At 38.6% G+C, this 19051-nt stretch overlaps 1 protein-coding gene and 1 pseudogene across 2 annotated transcripts in view; one reads left to right on the top strand and one right to left on the bottom strand.

Annotated features, from left to right (window-relative positions):
* Positions 1-510: 510 nt before the first annotated feature.
* Positions 511-4280, bottom strand: LOC128487545 (heat shock cognate 71 kDa protein-like; annotated as a pseudogene).
* Positions 4281-11567: 7287 nt separating this feature from the next.
* BMPR1B (bone morphogenetic protein receptor type 1B) overlaps positions 11568-19051 on the top strand; it is a 171614-nt gene continuing 164130 nt past the window's right edge. The window contains exon 1 of one of the 2 annotated variants that reach the window (XM_053461578.1): positions 11568-11713. The gene's annotated coding sequence lies outside the window, so the exon portion shown is untranslated. Of the gene's footprint in view, positions 11714-13948; positions 14031-19051 lie in introns of those variants that run through there. The other variant, XM_053461579.1, reaches the window with a different exon arrangement.

Below are 19051 nucleotides of genomic sequence, written 5' to 3'. Positions count from 1 at the left end.
GTTTTCCCTATGTACTCGGTGCCTTACGCCATGTATATGTTACCATATGTGCAATAAACTGAGAATTGAGAAAAAAAAAGGAAGTGGTAGGCTGGTGCCATCTCTTCTGCTCCCTCACACACAATGTCTGAGCTCTGGGAAATGACATCATATCCTAGCACTCAGACTCGGCATGTGAGGAAACGTATCCCGAAGCACCGGAGCTGGTGTCGGGGGCCTGCGGGGCAACTTTACACCGTTGTCTGTACTACGGCAGGCTCATGTAATTCAGGTCATGTGACCCTGCTGGACACTTAAATTACCGGGCGCCTGGGTGCTGCCATCCTGGGGGCCCGGGCCTCCTTGATTGGGGGGTGACCCTGCATAAATGTACAGAGAGTAATGCATGGTAGGAGTGTGTTGACTCTCGCTAAACCAGAAGTGAAGCTTGTGGTGGTACACCTTTACAGAGTAGGTTGCCTGCCGGTGGACCATTCCTCTGTTAGTATAGGTCGCCTTTTCCTGGTCCATTCATACAAATTTAACAGCCTTGGGACAACACATGATCTCATCTAACCTCTGGCCAAGAATGCCTAGGGGATTACATGTAAAAATATGAAAGAATTCAAACCTAAATTCCCAGCTTGTTACCCAGCACATTTCATAAGTGTAACATTCAACAACTTTAAAAAATGAGGAGAAAAAAAGGGAATGTTTTAAAAGTCATACGCAGTGCTAAAAATATATTCACTGTAAATATTAGTGGTTAAGCTGCATGGTAAGGCCAGACCACCATGCAAGATTCTGAAAGCAATTCATTTGTATAGCATACAAGCTCCACTTATATATTTGTAAAAAAAATGATTTAATAAGAAATACCGCACTGTGCTGTTCCTAATTAGGACTTGGAATTAATAACACCAATATATCATAACCTTATGATGGTCCCTTTATGCTGTCTGCATATGTTGGAAAATATATATGTATATGAGAGTGAATGTGGACTGTATGTATATATATATATATATATATATATATATATATATATATAATATTCCTGTCTAAAACTATTGCACAGTACTGACTGTGTGCATAGGTCATATTGCTAGGTATCATCTAATATACTGATTATTATCATGTATTGTTTTATATATTGCCATCATATTCCAAAGTGCTGTACAATGGGCATACCTGGGAACTCTCCGGGTTTGACGCGGAGATTGCCGGGTGAGCGCCGCTCCTCCGGTTCTCCGAGTCAAAGACACGAATCCTCTGGGTCGTGGGAGCGGGTTCTTGAGACGCCCCGCTCCCCAGCCATTTTTCCTTTAAATTGTTTAATCAGGCCTAACTATATCCATACGAAAGCTAGGTGCAAGTGTACCTAGAAGACTTGATGCTGTTTTGAAGGCAAAGGGTGGTCCCACCAAATATTAATTTGATTTAGATTTTTATTGTCTTCACTCACTATGCATTTTGTTAAATGATTCAAATAAACTATCAACATGTCTATTTTTGACAGCGTTCTTACCTTACAACATGTGTTCTCACCTGCCTAAAACTTTTGCACAGTACTGTGAATGTGTATGTGTGTGTATGTGTGTCTGTGTGTGCATGCCTGCATATACAAAGAAAATAATAAAATGTATAATAAATCTGTCACCCCATAGAAATACCTTATTGACCAAAGCTTAGCCAGGGATCAGAACGTTACATTTTTCACATATGGTAGAAATCGGCTGCCCGTTCATAGAGCTGTGTCACTTTCCTTTATCTTTCTAAGCTACATTAATACTTCATATTTATCATGCACACTATATCTCAAATATACTGCCAGTACTCATATTTCCAGCAGCTACTTTTTACCATTTTTATTAATCACAGATGTGACCCTCATGGCTTCAGGAAAAGGTCAGTGTACATTAGATGAAATCAAGAGAACTGGTGTTTAGAGAAGTAAAACCACGTTAAAAGTGCTAATAATGTTTCTTAAAATATGCAGCTTCCTCTTCCAAACGGGATTGACAGGAAGCCTAGTGCATTACTTTCATATTCTATGGATAAGCTTTTAAGATCCTAATAGAGTATTTTGTGGCTACTAAGAAGTCCTTCTTCAATCATGAAGGTCGACCACTATCTGAATTGGTCAACCTACAAAAAAGCATTAGTGATCTATGTGGGCAATCTCGATGTTACGAAGTGGTTGGCAGTGGGAATTAAAATTTTAGTTAACCTGTATGCAAATGGACAGATTCTGCCTTTTGAGTCTCTCTAAACTAATTTTGTAATCCCAAAATCAGTCTCCTTTGAATATCTTTAGATAAATAGTTTTCTTGCTCTAAACAAGGTTAAGGATGAATCTTACTTAAATTATTATTTAGAAGCATATGAGAACATTAGGTTAATTTCTAAAATCTACTTCTCAGTATTATGGACATAGCTGACAAAACAGGTCCAATCATTAAATGGAAAAACTATGTTGGAAATAATTTCCCTTCTGAGGTATGGTGCAGCGCCTGGAATGATACCAGGAAGGCAGTACACAATGTATTAATTTAAATGAACAATATTTGAAACTTCTACATAGGTGGTATCTGGTACCTACTAGAACATCTAAATCCTCCTCCTCAAACGTTTGCTGATAATGCAATAGGGAAATAGGATCCGACTTCCATGTATGGTGGTCTTAGGCTTTATTAGGCCCATTGAAAGATAATAGAATTGTGCATTCATACGAACCCCCGAAAAAAGGTCGGATCCCCAAAAATTGGACGAAAAAGGAGGCAAAAAAGCTCTGAATTTTCAACCAACATTCTTGGCTCCACAGTCGCTCACACTCTCATTTTCTTACATTCTCTCTCACGCTCTCTATGAATGAATGAGCCATTTACACATGTCTAAAAGATAATATCACACGTCTCTTTAAAGAGTTGTTTGGAAACAGTATTGAGACCAGTATTGGAAGATATATTGTACCTGCAAAGCTGATATTGCTTGGTTATGTAGGTAGTTACGGAAAGAATAAAAAAAAAGAAAAGAAAAAGTCCTTCCTCCAGCCAGAGAGGTGCTTTGCCATTTCCACTCCTTGCCCACTTTCTGTTCCTACTCAACTATGCCCCATAACAAAAAAAAAAAAAGGAATGCCTTTTCAGTTTCACATTTGTCGACCTCTTCAATGGTAGGGCGAAATAATGCTCCTCCGGAGGGTGCCCTGCTAGCACCTAGGAAGCCTCCTGACATACCCCTGAGCATGCCACCAACACTCTGGTACAGCTTGTTAATTATGGGATTGCAAACCTTCTCTTCTGGTGTTCAAATTCTCTGCAGTCTGTTTTTTGTCCAGCCAAGAGAAAAGCTTGTTGAATTTGTCCATGATCTTAAGTCTATCCTCACCATTGATCTTGCCTTGAAGTTTCTCATCTTTAGCTATGGCCTTTATGTTAAATGCATAGGACTCCAATGAGTGCTTGGATAAAACTGTGTCCTTCATGTGCTCAATGTCTTCCTTCCTCAGACCACCTTTGTCAATGGTGATGTTTTTTTTTTTCGGGTGCTCTTGTCCACAGCAGACATGTTTAGGATATCATTAGCATTAAAGCCAAATTACACCTCGATGTGAGGAATGCCACGAGGAGTTAGAAGGATGCCAGTCAGCTCAAAATTACCCAACTGGTTGATATCCTTTGTCATTGCTCTCTCACCCTCGCACACCTGGATCAGCCCACCAAGCTGCTTTTGAGAGTAGATGATGAGAGTCTAGATCAGCAGTCTCAATATACAGTAACAGAGGAGTGACATCGAGCAGTAGGAAGCCCTAGTTATTCTCATACTGGAGACTAGACAGAATGGCAACTGTAAGAAACATCTTCATCAAGGTTAATTATCTTGTTCAGCTCCTTTCCACTAAAGAAGTACTTAATGACAGGGTACGCTTTCCATGTTTGCAGGCAGTGCGGGACTGGCAAACAGCTCTCTTGTTGTCAATGATGTCCTTCTTGTGCTTCCTCTTCAATTCAACAACAAAGTGGTTCACCATGTGGTTATCAAAGTGTCCTCCACCCAAGTGAGTGTCCCCAGCTGTTGACTTGGATGGAAACATCAAAAGTACCATTACCATGATCAAAAATTAGCACATTTCTCTCTTCTCCAAACTTCTTATCCAAACCATAAGCAATGGCTGCAGCGATTGGCTCATTGATGATACGTAGCACATTGAGGTCAGAGTTTGTGTTGGCATTCTTTTTAGCTTGGCACTTTGAAGTAAGCTGGGACAGTGCTGGTCCAACTGCTGGTCCTTTAGACATGATAACCTGTTGCCTTTTGTACTGTCGTTGGTGAGCTGCTCACTGCCTCTGAGCTAAGGTACCCGAGACATTGTTAATGTTGTAAATTACTATTGTAGTTTGAAACAGCTGATTTTTAATGAAATATCTTCATAGGTGTACAGAGGCCCCTTATCAACAACCATCACTCCTGTGTACCAATGGCACATTGTGTTAGCTAATCCAAGTTTACATTTAAAAGACTAATTGGTTATTTCCTTGTCTTCCATGAAAACAGCTCAGTGGTATATTAATGGTATATGTAGGTGTGTCTTAGTGTGTGTGTGTGTGGTAGAGTGCAGGTATATGTGTTAATGTTAGTGTATGAATTATAGTGAGTGTGCAAAAGTATGTGTATTAGTGTGTATGTTACTGGTGGGGGGCAGGGGTTCAGTTGGCCACTCAACTATACCTAACCTCTGGGTTATTGATGGCAATGTAACATACAGCTGCTTGTATCCAGTGAACTGCCAGGGCTCCTTGGTCATTCCCATTCCAGTCCTGATCTTGAATGTTCGTTTTAAGTGAGTACAAGTGAGCAAAAATATTTTGACGTGCTCCTGAATAGGCACCATTCCATAGGGAAAGTTGCTGAATGTCCATTTCTGGCTAAAAGTATTAAACATAAGAGCCTATTAGGAAAATAAATGCTAAACTCTGCATAATAGGGTTTCATTTACTAATCCCATTAATCACCTTCCAACTCAATAACATTTAAAACTGTCAAACGTGGTAGCTTAAATTTAATACAATGCCTAGCATACTAGATTTCCTTCCTTTCCTGTGTACATACTGTACTATTTTCTTTAAAGACAAATATTCTCTTCAACATTGTTCTTGTATCACCTTAAAGATCGGCGTACCGGTCTTAGGGACCACTTCTAGGGACTCAAAGGCTACACACTGGCCAGTCACCTATGATCTTCAGTATAATTGTCTAAACTGCTGCAATTTTAACTTTCATTCTTTTCAAAACACAGCAATCTTGATATCTACTTTTCTGTCAGGTGCAACAAGCATCAATTGACCCTCAAGCTCGTAATAAGTTAGGCTATTTCATACCTATTATTTTAAAAGTCTCCTAGTATGTCTGGTCATCAGGGTAACCCAGGGTAGTCCTTAAGACTCGACCTTAATTGATTTTACTTCATGGCATTTTTCCTCTAAGAATTGAGACTATGTAGAGGCAACAGATCAAAATGTTAAGCAAAAAAACCAATTTATTACTAAAAATGTTAACTCAGCTATTTTACATTACAGGCATGAATGTTAAATATATTGTCTTTCTATAGCTGATCCAACAAAAATGTATCATAACTTCATCCTTATGTCTGAATCCAACTCCAGGTATGCATTTGTCTCCTAATAAAGTAATTTGTGTGTGATGTCATTGTCACCAAATTGTTATTGTTTTTTTCTCGCTGGCTTATAATGCTAGTTTGTCTATGATGTATAGTCAAAGTACATTAGTATTAGAGATACCATTTCTGTCTGTGGAGCAGATCAGCTAATTGCACGGACCTCCATTAATTTTACCAAGATACAATTGAAGTGCAGACTTACAGCTTTAATTCAAGTGGTTGAACAAAAATATTGTATGAAACGTTTAGAAATTGCAACCATTTCCATACACAGTCCTCTTATTTAAAGGCTTAGATGTAATTGACAAATCAAGACAATCATAAATAAAAAAAAATTAATACTTTGCAGGCAATGACTGCTTGAAGTCTGGAACACATGGACTTCACCAAATGCTGGGTTTCCTCCTTTGTGATGTTTTGCCAGGCCTTTACTGCAGTTGTCTTTAGTTGTTGTTTGATTGTAGGTCTTTCTGCCTTAAGTTTTGTCTTCAGCAAGTAAAATGAATGCTCGATTGGGTTAAGATTAGATATATTATATATTAGAGATATAATATTCCACTTCTTTGCCTTAAAAACTCCTGGGTTGCTTTTGCAATATGTTTTGGGTCATTGTCCATCTGTAAAATGAGTGTCGTCCAATCAACTTTGCTAAATTAGGCTAAATATGAGCAGACAATATATGCCTATATATACTTCAGAATGAATCCGGCTGCTTCTGTCTTCAGTCACATCCTCAATAAAAACTAGTGACCCAGTGCCATTGGAAGCCATGCATGACATCACACTGCTTCCACCGTGTTTTACAGATGATGTGTTATGCTTTGGAAATTGAGCCGTTCCAAGCCTTCTCCATACTTTTTTCTCATCATTCTGGTACAGGTTGATCTTAGTTTCATCTGTCCAAAGAATGCTGTTCCAGAACTAGGATGGCTTTTTTTAGATGTTTTTGTGGCACAGTCTAATCTGGCCTTTCTATTCTTGAGTCTTAGGAATGGTTTGCACCTTGTGCTGAACCCTCTGTATCAACTCTTGTGAAGTCTCCTCTTTATGGTAGACTTGAATAGTGATATGCATACCCCTTGGAGAGTGTCCTTCACTTGGAAGTTGTGAAGGGGTTTTTCTTTATCATGGAAAGGATCCTACGATCATCCACTATTGTTGTCTTCCGTGCACGTTCAGGCCTTTCTGTGTTGCAGAGCTCACCAGCGTGTTCTTTTTTTGGCCACTCCTAATGTTCCTGCTATCTCTCTGATGGATGTTTTCTTTTTTTTGCAGCCTAAGGATGGCCTGTTTCACTTGCATTGAGAGCTCCTCTGACCGCATGTTGTTGGTTCACAGTAACAGTGCGAATGCCACACCTCAAATACAGTCACCAACACCTGTCCATGAAACAGCTTTTGAGTGAATCGTCCGATTACTTTTTGTCCCTTGAAAAGGAGGGGCTACATATTAAAGTGCTGTAATTCCTAAAACCTTCCTCAAATTTAGATGTGAATACTCAAATTAAAGCTGAGAGATTGCTCTTTAAGCCCATATTCAATATTTAACAGTAATTGGATTTTATTTTTGTTAGCAGCCAGAATAACAAAACTGGAGTCAGTGTCCAAATATTTCCAGACCTAACCGTATGTGTGTGTATATGTATGTGCGGGTTGGGGCAGAGTAGAAGTTAGAAAGAGGATGAGAAATGTAAAAGACAGACAGGTTAGAGGGAAAAAATGAAGGGAAGATTAAAAAAAATGAGGAAAACATATCAGAAGTGAGATGGAAAAAAAGAGTTTGTCAAAGAGGGAGAAAAGAAAAGAATAGAAGGAAAAAAGACCACAAAAATGAAGCAGAAAGCAGAAAAAAAGGGGGGAAAAGATTTTGCTAAAGGCAGGAGACGGGGCCCTCTCTGTATGACTGCTCCAAGGCACAAAGCTCCTTAATCCAGCCTTGCCAACCAGCCCATGATCCCCACGTGAAATGAATGTTTGTAGATGACACAGGTTTTTACCCTGAGGTTTATTAATTACATTTCAAGTTAACCCCTAAATTGTTCTTTTCATGTGCAATTGGACAAGATAGATTCTAAAGAGAAACTTTCATAGTCACAAACTTTAGCTAGACTACCAACTCTGGGAACACTAGCTGCAACAGAAAAAAAGGAAAAATCAACTACTCCAATGTGTAAGAGAGAGAGAGAGAGTATGTGTGTATTGATCCAATAGTCCAAAGTGATATTTTTGACCGTACCTACAACATAGTCCACAAGTCATGTTTGTGTCTTTGGAGCGTCATGTGTCGTGTTGTGCAATCCCAGTAAGATGCTTATTGAGTCTGTGGCTTATGGAGCTCAGCGGGGTCATGCAATGGACATGTAAGCACAGGGGCAGAAGCTTTACTTGCCCTCTGAACCAAAATGTTCTAGCCCAGCCAAAATCCCCCTTATAATCCAATACAAACCATGTCATTTTCAGCCAGGTTAGGGACAATAAGCCTGGCTAAGGGTTTCAAGTTGGACATGCACGTAAAATGGAAATCAATATTTCACAAATTTAAAAGAAAATCAATAAAGTTCAATATTATGTTATCGCTAATCATAAATAGGTATAAGAAAATAAAAGTAGCTCATCTATTGCATTGGATTTGTGGTGATTGTACAAGACATAAAAATGCACAACAAAATAAAAGTAGAATGTAATAAGACAATATATTGATGTTTGCATTTAGCACACTTACAAGACCATGGGGAGCAAAAGTGGCTTGCTTCTACGACTGCCAAAGATGTAATACGGTATCCTTAAAGCTTCAGTTTGTGGCCAAGTAGATGAGATCTGCAATATCTGTAAAGAGGTGGCTAGACATAGTTGGGTTCGCTTTTTTTTATTTAAATGAGGTGAAGCCTGTTTTAGTGAAACCTGAGCATCCAAATTGGTGATTTTTCATATTTCTATAATGCAGTTAAAATATATATCTCCTGTTAGTTGAACCATTCTATTGCCGCTATCAGTGCTGGATTAAGGCCTTGCGGTGGGAGGATGATCCAGTAAAGAACCAGGGTCCCCCAGAACATGGAGTCTCCTGGGCTGGACACATGCGTGAGGTGCCTAATGGATAATCTGGCACCAATAATGAGTCATCACATGGAATGATTGTGATCGCTTATTAAAGGGACACTAGTTAAGGATTATCGGGATCAGGTCTCCAGGAATGGTGATAGCCGAAATGTAAATGCAACTATTTCAGTCTCTGCCCAGTGCAGCAATACCTGGAAACTCTTAAGTTATTTTCTCCCTGCACATAGGAGCCTACTCTATGCCTACGAAAGTTTGTTCTCTCCTGCCAACCTTTGTTGATTACATACCGGTATTTCCACCTTCACCATTTTCCATTTCCTACTACCTCATCTTATTCTACCTGCTTCAACCGTAGCCCTTTTTGCCTCTCTACGAGATACTGTTATTTTTTCCATCTCCCACACCTATGTATCATTTCAACCACATCATTCTTTCTCTCATCGTCCCCACAGAAATGTTGACCTTCACCGAATCAGCCTGCATGGAGTGTAATTATAAAATATCATATCACGCATCTCTAACAGAGACCTAGGGTGGATAACAAAATTATTTACAATTATTCTGTCTCTAGCAGTTGATGTGCCTCTCAAACCTTGTACCTCCATCACTCCATCTACCTCTGGTCCATTGCATCAACTACTCAAAATGTCTCCCTGCCTCAAATGTAATTTATGGACTCCAGACTTCCAAAACAAGCACTGTTCCCCCAAGATCAAGAGAGAGATGGTTATTCCAGTGCTATTCTGTGTGAACCACAATACCATAATATTGCATCATGTGTGCAACATATGTTTTTATGATACAAGTTATGTGTCCTCAAAAGGCATATTAATTAAAATTGAAGCAGGATGTAGGAGGGAAGATTTAAGCGTGTTCACCTCTTCCATCCCATACTCAATATGGCTAGCAAATGTACACATCAAAACATATATTTAATTGAAAGCAAACCGGTCATATGTGACAATGATGATTTTAGTCTTAAAAACCCAAGAGTTTTGACTTAACTCACATTGGCAGATGATTTTATTTGGCGCTATCAGTAAAGAATCTCCCTGTAAATGGGTGGAATGTCTTGATCTGCTTCTCTGTTCTTCCTCTACATATAACCATACATTTCAATGGTCAAAGATGGACATGATGGGGCTTTACCAAGACCTCTATGGTACCTGGAGCTCCCTCTTCTATGGCAGAGGCTTTGTGATGGAGCGGGACTAGACACGCATAATGGGTGTTGTTAGCCATGGGAGGCCTAGCTGCAGACAAGATCATGGCTAGCCCCAGATTACATTAACTGCAAAAGGAGTGGGAGGAGGATTGGGGGTGCATGGTTAAATGACATTCTGTTGTCCCAGATAAAATGGACAGCGACCCAGTGACTGAGGTGAAAAGAGGGACAAAGGGATCTGGCTCCTAATGAAAGACTGTCCCTCCTAAAGTGGGACACTTGAGAGCTATGATATAATAGGTATAGCATTATGACTACCAGACAGTAGCAGACTGGCATGCGAGACAGTTCCCTAAGAAGAGGGCAAAATGAATGAAAATGGTTGTTATAAATATAACGTCATTCTGCGTCAGTTTAAATAGGGTCCCTGCTGTGACGTTCATTCCATGGGCTGCTGGAGTAATAAGAGCATGCTCCAGATTTTGCACCAGAATCACCTTTACATAATAGTTAGATTGTAAGCTCACAAGCGGGGCCCTCAAAAGCCCACCATTCCTGGCAGGAACTTAGTGTAAAAGTTCCATAGGGCTAGATGGCAAGCTTATGGACAGGGGTCTCAGCTCCTGATGTGTCTGTATTTATTAAAGTATATTTGTTATGTCTGTTCACTGCCCATTTAAATTGTACAGCGCTGTGTAATTTGGTGGCACTTAAGAAATGCATGATAATAATAACAATAAAACATACCCCCTCCACTGTGTTACCTCTCAAATCTCACTTTCTTTTTAAATTGTTGTAATGCACAATCCACATCACTAGATTGCATGCTCTTCCCACATTATTTTTTCTACATTTAACATAATAGTAATAATAATAATAATAATAATAATAATAAAACATAACCCTCCACTGTGTTACCTCTCAAATCTAATTTTCTTTGTAATTTTGAGTAATACACAACCCGCATCACTAGATTGTAACCTTTTATCACATTATTTTTTATTCTTCTACATTAAAAATAATAATAATAATAAAAAAATATACCCCGCCATCATGTTACCTCTTAGGTCTAACTATCTTTGTAATTTTTAATAATACACAAACCGCATCATTAGATTACTAGTTCTTGCCACATTATTGTTATTCCTTCTACATTTAACATAATAATAATTAATAATAATAATAAAATATACTCCTCCATCATGTTACCTCTTAGGTCTCACTATCTTTGTATTTTAGAATAATACACAAACCCATCATTAGATTGTAAGCTCTTGCCACATTATTTTTATTCCTTCTACATTAAAAATAATAATAATAATAATAATAAAATATACTCCTCCATCATGTTACCTCTTAGGTCTCACTATCTTTGTAATTTAGAATAATACACAAACCGCATCACTAGATTGTAAGCTTTTGCCACATGATTTTATTCCTTCTCCATTTAACTCTGTACAGCACTGAACAGTAACTCTGTGCATAGTAAATAAGCCATGATGGTTCTGCAGTTAGATTTCTGCGTTCCTATGTGTCCCACGCCTGCCAGTGAGAGCAGTGAAGGGAAATCACGAGTGGGGTGAGTGGTGGGAGCTGCTTTGTGCTGCTAGTGGGTGTGTGGGCTGTGTGCACCGGCCAGCAGGCAGCCTTTCAATCACTAGTGGGAGCTACAGAGGGACAGACAGGCAGCGAGCACGGGAGAAAGAGAAAGCCACACAGCTCCAAGTGAAAGAGTGGCAGAGACCAGGAGGAAACCCTGCAAACACCTCATCTGCAGCCACTCCATAACCCGCAAGGACCCCTGTCCGGCTGCACACGCAGATCCAGCAGGTATGTGCCCCGGGGAGCAGGCTGATCAGTAGGTGATCGCCAAGTCAACCAGCAAGCTAGCTCTATAGGATCCTGCGCTGGATCTGGTATAAGGGAGATCGCACTGCTCCTTACACACACACACCTATGCATTAACTTTACCGGGTAGACACAAGGATCGTACAGGGTTCCGGTTAATACTGAAGGCATGAAATAGTTTCCGTGTTAGCTGGTTTGAGGTCTCCCTTGGAATGTCTCTGTCTGTCTGTCTGGAATTGGCTTGTGCTGGCTGAGGGTGAGGATCTGATGAGAAATCGTACAGATCATGATTGTGAAAAAAAAAAGAACCTATTGTGGGCTGAATGCTGGAATCTGGGTTTTGTGGCATTTGTGTGCTTAAAGGTGATGATCTCTGAGTGCATTAAAGATGCCCAGAACACACAGTGCCACCTGGGGAGTTTATTCTGCGCCTGGCATTGATGGTCTCGCTTCAGTGCACTAGCAGGATGTGCCATCCTGTTCATGCTCACAATAAGAACCATGGATCCTGAACAGGCATGAGCAGGGGTGAAGAAGGAGATCCTTCCCAAACCTGTGTATAGCCCATGGTAGAATAATCTACTGCTGGACCTGGATTTTAGGTAAATGAATAAAGTTTACCGTAAACCAATCAATATCAGAACAAAATAACCGAAAAAAATGTGTTTTTTTTTCGGTAAAGTGTAAAAAAAAAAAAGTTTTACTTTGTCATCTCTATTTTGCTTGTCCTTGATGAGTAACTTCTCCAAAACACAGTTTAACTGGGAGGCACTCAAAGGTAAATGTTGATCCTCACCATGTGCTAGGTAATTTCTTGTGTAAATCACTTTTCTGACAAACACTATGCACTCTTAAGATTGATCGGAACATTTACTAACAGCAAAATGCAAATTCTTTTACCTTGTGGTGCGCAACAGGTTTGTAAAATGTAAATAGTTTTTTTTTTTGCTTTACTGAGAGGGTGGCAGATAGGTGGAACAGCGTCCTGGCAGAGGTGGTAACAGTAAGGGAATTAAAACATGCATGGCATATGATGGCGCTTTATAAAACAATAAATAATAATAATATAGGGTACCTTAATGCAAGGAGTAATAAGATGGTAAGCTAGTAACACAAACCTGCTTACACCAAATACTCTTAGTATTTGCTTATTCTGACACAGCAAAGGGTTAACATATAATACAGTTAAAGAAACAAATATATTTTCATGATCTGGATTATTTGGAAACTATTTCCATATAAAACTCTTAAACTATCAACATTAATAGACAATAAAATCAGCCAATAAAATACACGCACAGTTGCCAGGTGATGTTTGGATAAGGTAGCGGTAATTTGCTGCTCTACGGGGTCCCAATTGGGACATTTGAACTCTGTCCTGTCTCTATTTTATAGCGGCATTTATCATATGGGAATATACACAAAAAAATAGATGTTAGATCCGAAGCTGTCCCATATATCAAAGCTTACAACGAGAGTTGTGTTACCCTTGAATTTCTCCTTGGGCAGTACCAGCTACCTTAATTTGAAATAATAATGGGTGCTAGTTCTTCTGGAGGAAGTTTTACTTTACATAGAGGGTAGTGCATAAGTGGAACAGCCTCCGAGCGGAAGTGGTAGAGGCTAATACAGTGAGGGAATTTAAACATGCACGGGATGGGCACAAAGCTATCCTGAATCTAAGACGAGACCGAGGACTGATTAAGATCTGAGTCTTACATCAGGAGAAATGGGCAGACTAGATGGGCCGGATGGTTCGTATCTGCCGTCACATTTATGTTTCTATAGAATTCACACAATCATTAAATGTAATGGAAGGAAATCCAGCCAAGTTTCTGTTTATTTACATAAGGAAAGAAGTGTCTGCGTGTGCCAGGAGTTGTGGGTATGATTGTAGGTTAATGGGGACTTTTCATGTGCGTCTCTTTACACATGAGATCATGCGCCGTGTCAGATGTTGACGGAGCATATCAGACATCTGCAACGCAGAATGACATAAAACCATCTAGAAAATGCAACCAAGTCCACGGGGCTGCGCATGCACGCCGATTTCCTTGTGTATAGGTAAGTGTGCTCATACGCATAACATAGCGTATAGTATATATAGTAATGCAGCATAACGTGGTCCAGGCACGGCGTTCCGGTACGCTTATCGGTACAGCAGGTAGAGAAGATGATAACATTCATAACATCGCCAGATGCTTGGCCAAATATCTGACTCATATTACAATTAACCAAGTCGCCGTGGACGAGGAGTAGATAGCCGCGCTGCACAGGTGCCTTGAAGTCAAAAGGAAAGGTAAAGCCAACTTTTCTACTGCTAGTGTATAGCTAGGCAAGCAGACGTATTCCTAGGAAATGAGGGAATTTACTACATTTATAAATATGTCACGGGTTTTTAGGACTTTGTGTTGTGTATTCTGTATGCATGGAAACTTTGTTGCTGTACATGTGTTGACCAGCCATTGATTTTTTTTAACCCCTGGCTTATTAGTTAGTTGTAGGTATTTTATGACCTAACTTACTAATCGGTTACTGTAATGTATGCGCTACGGTAAATAATCCGGCAAGAGATATATAGCCTGTCATTTAAAAAAAAGAATTGATAATTAAATAATAATAATTCACCTAGTTGGAGCCCCATGTATAATAATATATAAAATGCATATGGCCTGTGAGTAATGGATTGAGGAACCATTTGTAATTTGGAATGTTAGTCTGTTGGAACACAGGAGTGATGGGAGTGATAAAGGGCCTCTGTACACTTATGAAGATATTCTATTAAAAATCAGCTGTTTCCAGCTACAACAGTCATATACAACATTAATAACGTCTACACTGTTTCTGATCCATTTAATGTTATTTGAATTGAAAAAAAATTGCTTTTCTTTCCAAAACAAGGACATTTTGTAAGTGACCCCAAACTGCCTTGGGTCACTTAGAAATGTCCTTGTTTTTGAAAGAAATCAAATTGTCTCCATTCTTCTTTTTTCATATTCTACCTTTTCCCTTCCCTTCTATCTTCTATCTTCGTCCGCATCCCAGTGGACAAACCCAACGTGAACTTCTGGTAATATGGCGGGGGTTTGCCGAGAGCGTGAGAGAATGAACGAGAATGGGAGTGTGATAGAGTGAGTGAGAGTGTGATAGAGTAAGAGTGTGATAGAGAGGAGGACCCCCCGCAGCGCTGCAGGAGACCTGTATCATCCTCTCTGGCAGCCGGTGAACGTTTGTGGGATGTGCACAGACAACCTAGGCTGCTGCCGGCACTTCCGCCAGGGCTTCTATGACTAAGCACCGGAAGGTCATGTCGTCTTATAATCGAGCAAATATGGTATATACCTTTAAAACAATACAAACATGAAGGGAAGCATAGCACAACGTTTGCTTGGAACTGCATTGTGTGTTACGCTACTGAACCCATTGTCCTGGGGCAAATGGTGGACTGGAAAAATGTTACCTTCCTACACTGGCTTCTTCCTGGATTTAAAGCATTTTCCTTTAGTATATATCTCTATGCAATAAATATGTTTAAAATAAAAAAGTGAAAAAAAGTCTAAAAGTGAGGTTACTTCTTGTTAACGCAAGAAGTGGTAAAGGTCTGATATCATCTGGTGGTGAGCTATCTAGAATCATGGTCCCATAATAAGAACATGGAAAGGATCCAGACATGGTGTAATGGTGTAGATATTTTTATGTTGAACTACAAGTAAAATTCACACAAAGAAGACTAGAGGGGCAGAATGGTCAAATAAGAGCAGCACAGGGGGCAATTGCCCCCTTGCCACCCTTGCCAGCCCTCCTCTGACAACCAGTCACTGAATTAGAAACAGTTACAAGATACAAGCAGAACTAAATTTAGAGCAGATACGCGGTTCATTTGAAATCGCTTTTTTATGAACCATTAAGGAAGATTTATTTCCAGGAAGATTATGAAATTACTCAACATATGCAGACAAAACAACTGCCAATAACGAATGAACATTTTTTTTTTATATTAACATGAATGAACAAATGAGAAAATGCCGGTATTGGTCTACATGTGTTATGCAGATCCCTGCTTTTTTTTTTTCAACAATTCGGATTGTTTAACCCTTTAAGGTCAGGGCTTTCTTACAATTGAGAATAAGACTGTTTTCCTAATTTTCAGTCGTTCACCAACAATAATTTTCCTACTTCTCATTTAGAGTACTTACCTAAACTATACAATGTGTTTAGGATTTGCTGTATATCTTGACAAAGGGCCACGCTGTGGTCCACAACGTCGATATTTTGTTACTGCAGAATACATTTTGCCTTTAACATAAGTCCTGTGAGTGCATGTCCCCACCCGGGCAGGTGAATTTTTCAATATATGCAGTGGAACCCTTGTGGGAGGTATAGATAGAGAGAGAGAGAGATAGATAGATAGATAGATAGATAGATGATAGATAGATAGATAGATAGATGATAGATAGATAGATAGATAGATAGATAGATAGATAGATAGATAGATAGATAGATAGATAGATAGATAGATAGATTCTAAAAGGATAGATGCAATGATATTTGCATTACATATACATTAAATACATAAAGAGATTTAACTAAGCTTATTTCATCTGCTGTCAAATTCTATGTTTCTATATATTTTAACTAGATTGTATTTTTAGTGTATATCAATCCTTGTTACTTTTAATGAAAAAAAAACCCAACTATTTGGATGATATTACACGCAGAAATTCAATATTTTGCTTCCTAAATCCACGAAAGAGAATAATCCCTAAAAATATGAAATGTAAATCTTAGAAATAGATGCTTGAGAAGAGCAACTAATTAAACTAGGAGCCTTTTTTTGCCAAACTGGGGAATTAAGAATCCATTATGTAAATGATGAAACAAGTAATAAAGTACGCTGGTGTATTAAAGGCAACCTGGGATATATTCTCATTCCACAAGCCTGTTAATCTTTTTTTTTTTTTTTAAATCCTTTGAATACCGTAAGATTGGTTTACTGTCTAAGCCACAGATGTTAGTCACAGCCACCTCTGCATAGAATCCCATAGAGAGAGAGCAGACTTTCTGGCTACCCCAAAAGGAAAAAACTGACCCAGTCCTTAAACACTTAACATATGTCTTCTTTAATATGCACACATTGTACTCTTTACGTTTTAACAATACATTGTAGATGTACAGGCAAGCAACATTTACATTCTTTTTTAAGGGGTCATTGAAGAAGTCTTGAGTCACAAGTTCCCAGTCCAACCTTCTTTATTGGCCGAGTTCTGGATTTAACCCATAGGTATACTGTCTTGCCACAGAACAGGAAAAAAAGTCTGAGCTGTCAGAGGCAAATGAGAAGGGCGCAAGACACAAATGGTTCAACATCACAATCATGGCGCAGTAGCAGCAAGATAAAACACACAGGTTAAATAGGGGTACACATTGCTACTTCGCAACCAATGAAGTACTAGGTACGTCATGAAAATATGTCCCTAGAGGCCCAGTGACGTACCAGATACATCATTATTAAAAAGCAGAACCACGTCACGGAGAGCTCAGGGTCACCACAGAAACTGACGGCTCCATGCCTACAGCAGATCTCCTGGATTTGTGTGGATTATTACTCCCACCAGTCACATGCACATATATAGTAAAATGGGGAATTAGGATTACATTTAGGTGATGGTTAAAAAAATCAGAAAATTTCAAATCCATGTTAAGTTTATAGGAATATAGGATGTTTATAAGATCAGGGTAAATTATTTTTTCACATTTATACTAGCTGTGGATAATTTATAGACCTGTAAAATTGTGAATGCGGCCAAATGCCGCTGCTGTGTCAAGAGATTTAAAATTGACCCGGAGGCCCAGAAATCAGTTCTGATCATTCCATTCACTTAAAATAGTTGTGAAAATTTAAATTCCTTAAACAAGTTCCATTTGTCATGACTTTCACATGTATGTATAAAATCAAATTAAAAAAAAATATCTGTGAAATGTCCAAACGATTTTCTGGATTTTTAGAATGCTCCCAGAATATGGAGCTGCCTATGAAATTTGTTTTATCGGGAACACGGGAGGCAGGAAGTTGCAAGAAATTTCCCTCCTTTTCTACTGTAGTCATTTCTAACCCCCTCCAAAATACTCGTGTGTCCTCTGCTCAACAACATAACTGATTATTTGACAATGAAACGATTGGAAAGCATAGGGGATGTATAAACAATACCACAAAAGTAAACATAGTTACTTAAGTATGATAGCTTATAAATTGTGCGTGGTGGGACAGTGAATGAAACAAACATAATGCCAAATCAATAAAACGGGGAACATGCTGCACTTGACGGTTGCAAAGCTCCAGGCCACACATTAAACGTTATCAAAATGATATTTTCCCTCTACCATGTGCCTTTTGCTAATTTTAATTATGCATGTGATAGTTAATTTAGGTAGCAGAACAGACAAACACATGCGCTGAGCATAAATATTTTATACAACACAGGGAGAACATCATTGATGTTTAAAGGGCATTCTTTATGTGTATATCGCACCACTTTGGGCTTATTTATATAATTTATTTATAAAGCCGACAAATTCATAAGTGTTCAAATTCATTTAACACGATGAATTTAAGAGTGTCTCGCAGGCTTAAATAACAGGTGTATTTCACCACACTGCCCCGGCAATGTTCTGTAACCATAACTACCACAGCGCTACAACAACATTTTTAGAATTATCTGTAATTATCTGTAAATGTCATATAAAAATCATTACATTTATACTTTTGTAAAAAAAAATGGGGTGGGGGATAAGATATATGAGACCTCCCATCTATAGATTTTGTTAGATTTTTTTTTGCATCATGTCATTAAATCCAAATATACATATATACTCTTAAGAATCAAATAAAACATTCATTGATAATGGAAAGTTTTTAAACAAGTTTTAAGCAATTCTGTGCTAATTTATTAATATTTGCAGTGCAAGAATCGCAACTGCCTTTGATACTTGCTAATGTTCTTATCCAAAAAAATGTGCTTAGTAGAATTAAATACTGATGCATTTGAAAAGTTGTGACCATTTCAAAGCAAAAGTTAGCTTTTATTTTTCTATTATTTTTTTTTTAATGAAATTTAGATTTTATTGTGTTTGACTTCACTTCAAAGCTTTGCACTGCAATTATGACTTTATGACTTGGGTTGAAGTCTTCACTTACCCTACTTACCTATGGCAAAAAAAAAATCCAGAATACAAGTAAAATTTATTAAAAACCTTTAACTTTTCATATCCCTCATGTTGGGTGGTCTACTAGGTTGTGTTTTTTTTTTTTTGCAAGCTGAC

The sequence above is a fragment of the Spea bombifrons genome, chromosome 1, assembly GCF_027358695.1.
Source record: "Spea bombifrons isolate aSpeBom1 chromosome 1, aSpeBom1.2.pri, whole genome shotgun sequence".
NCBI lineage: Eukaryota > Metazoa > Chordata > Amphibia > Anura > Pelobatidae > Spea > Spea bombifrons.
This window is presented reverse-complemented; position numbering and strand designations above follow the sequence as displayed.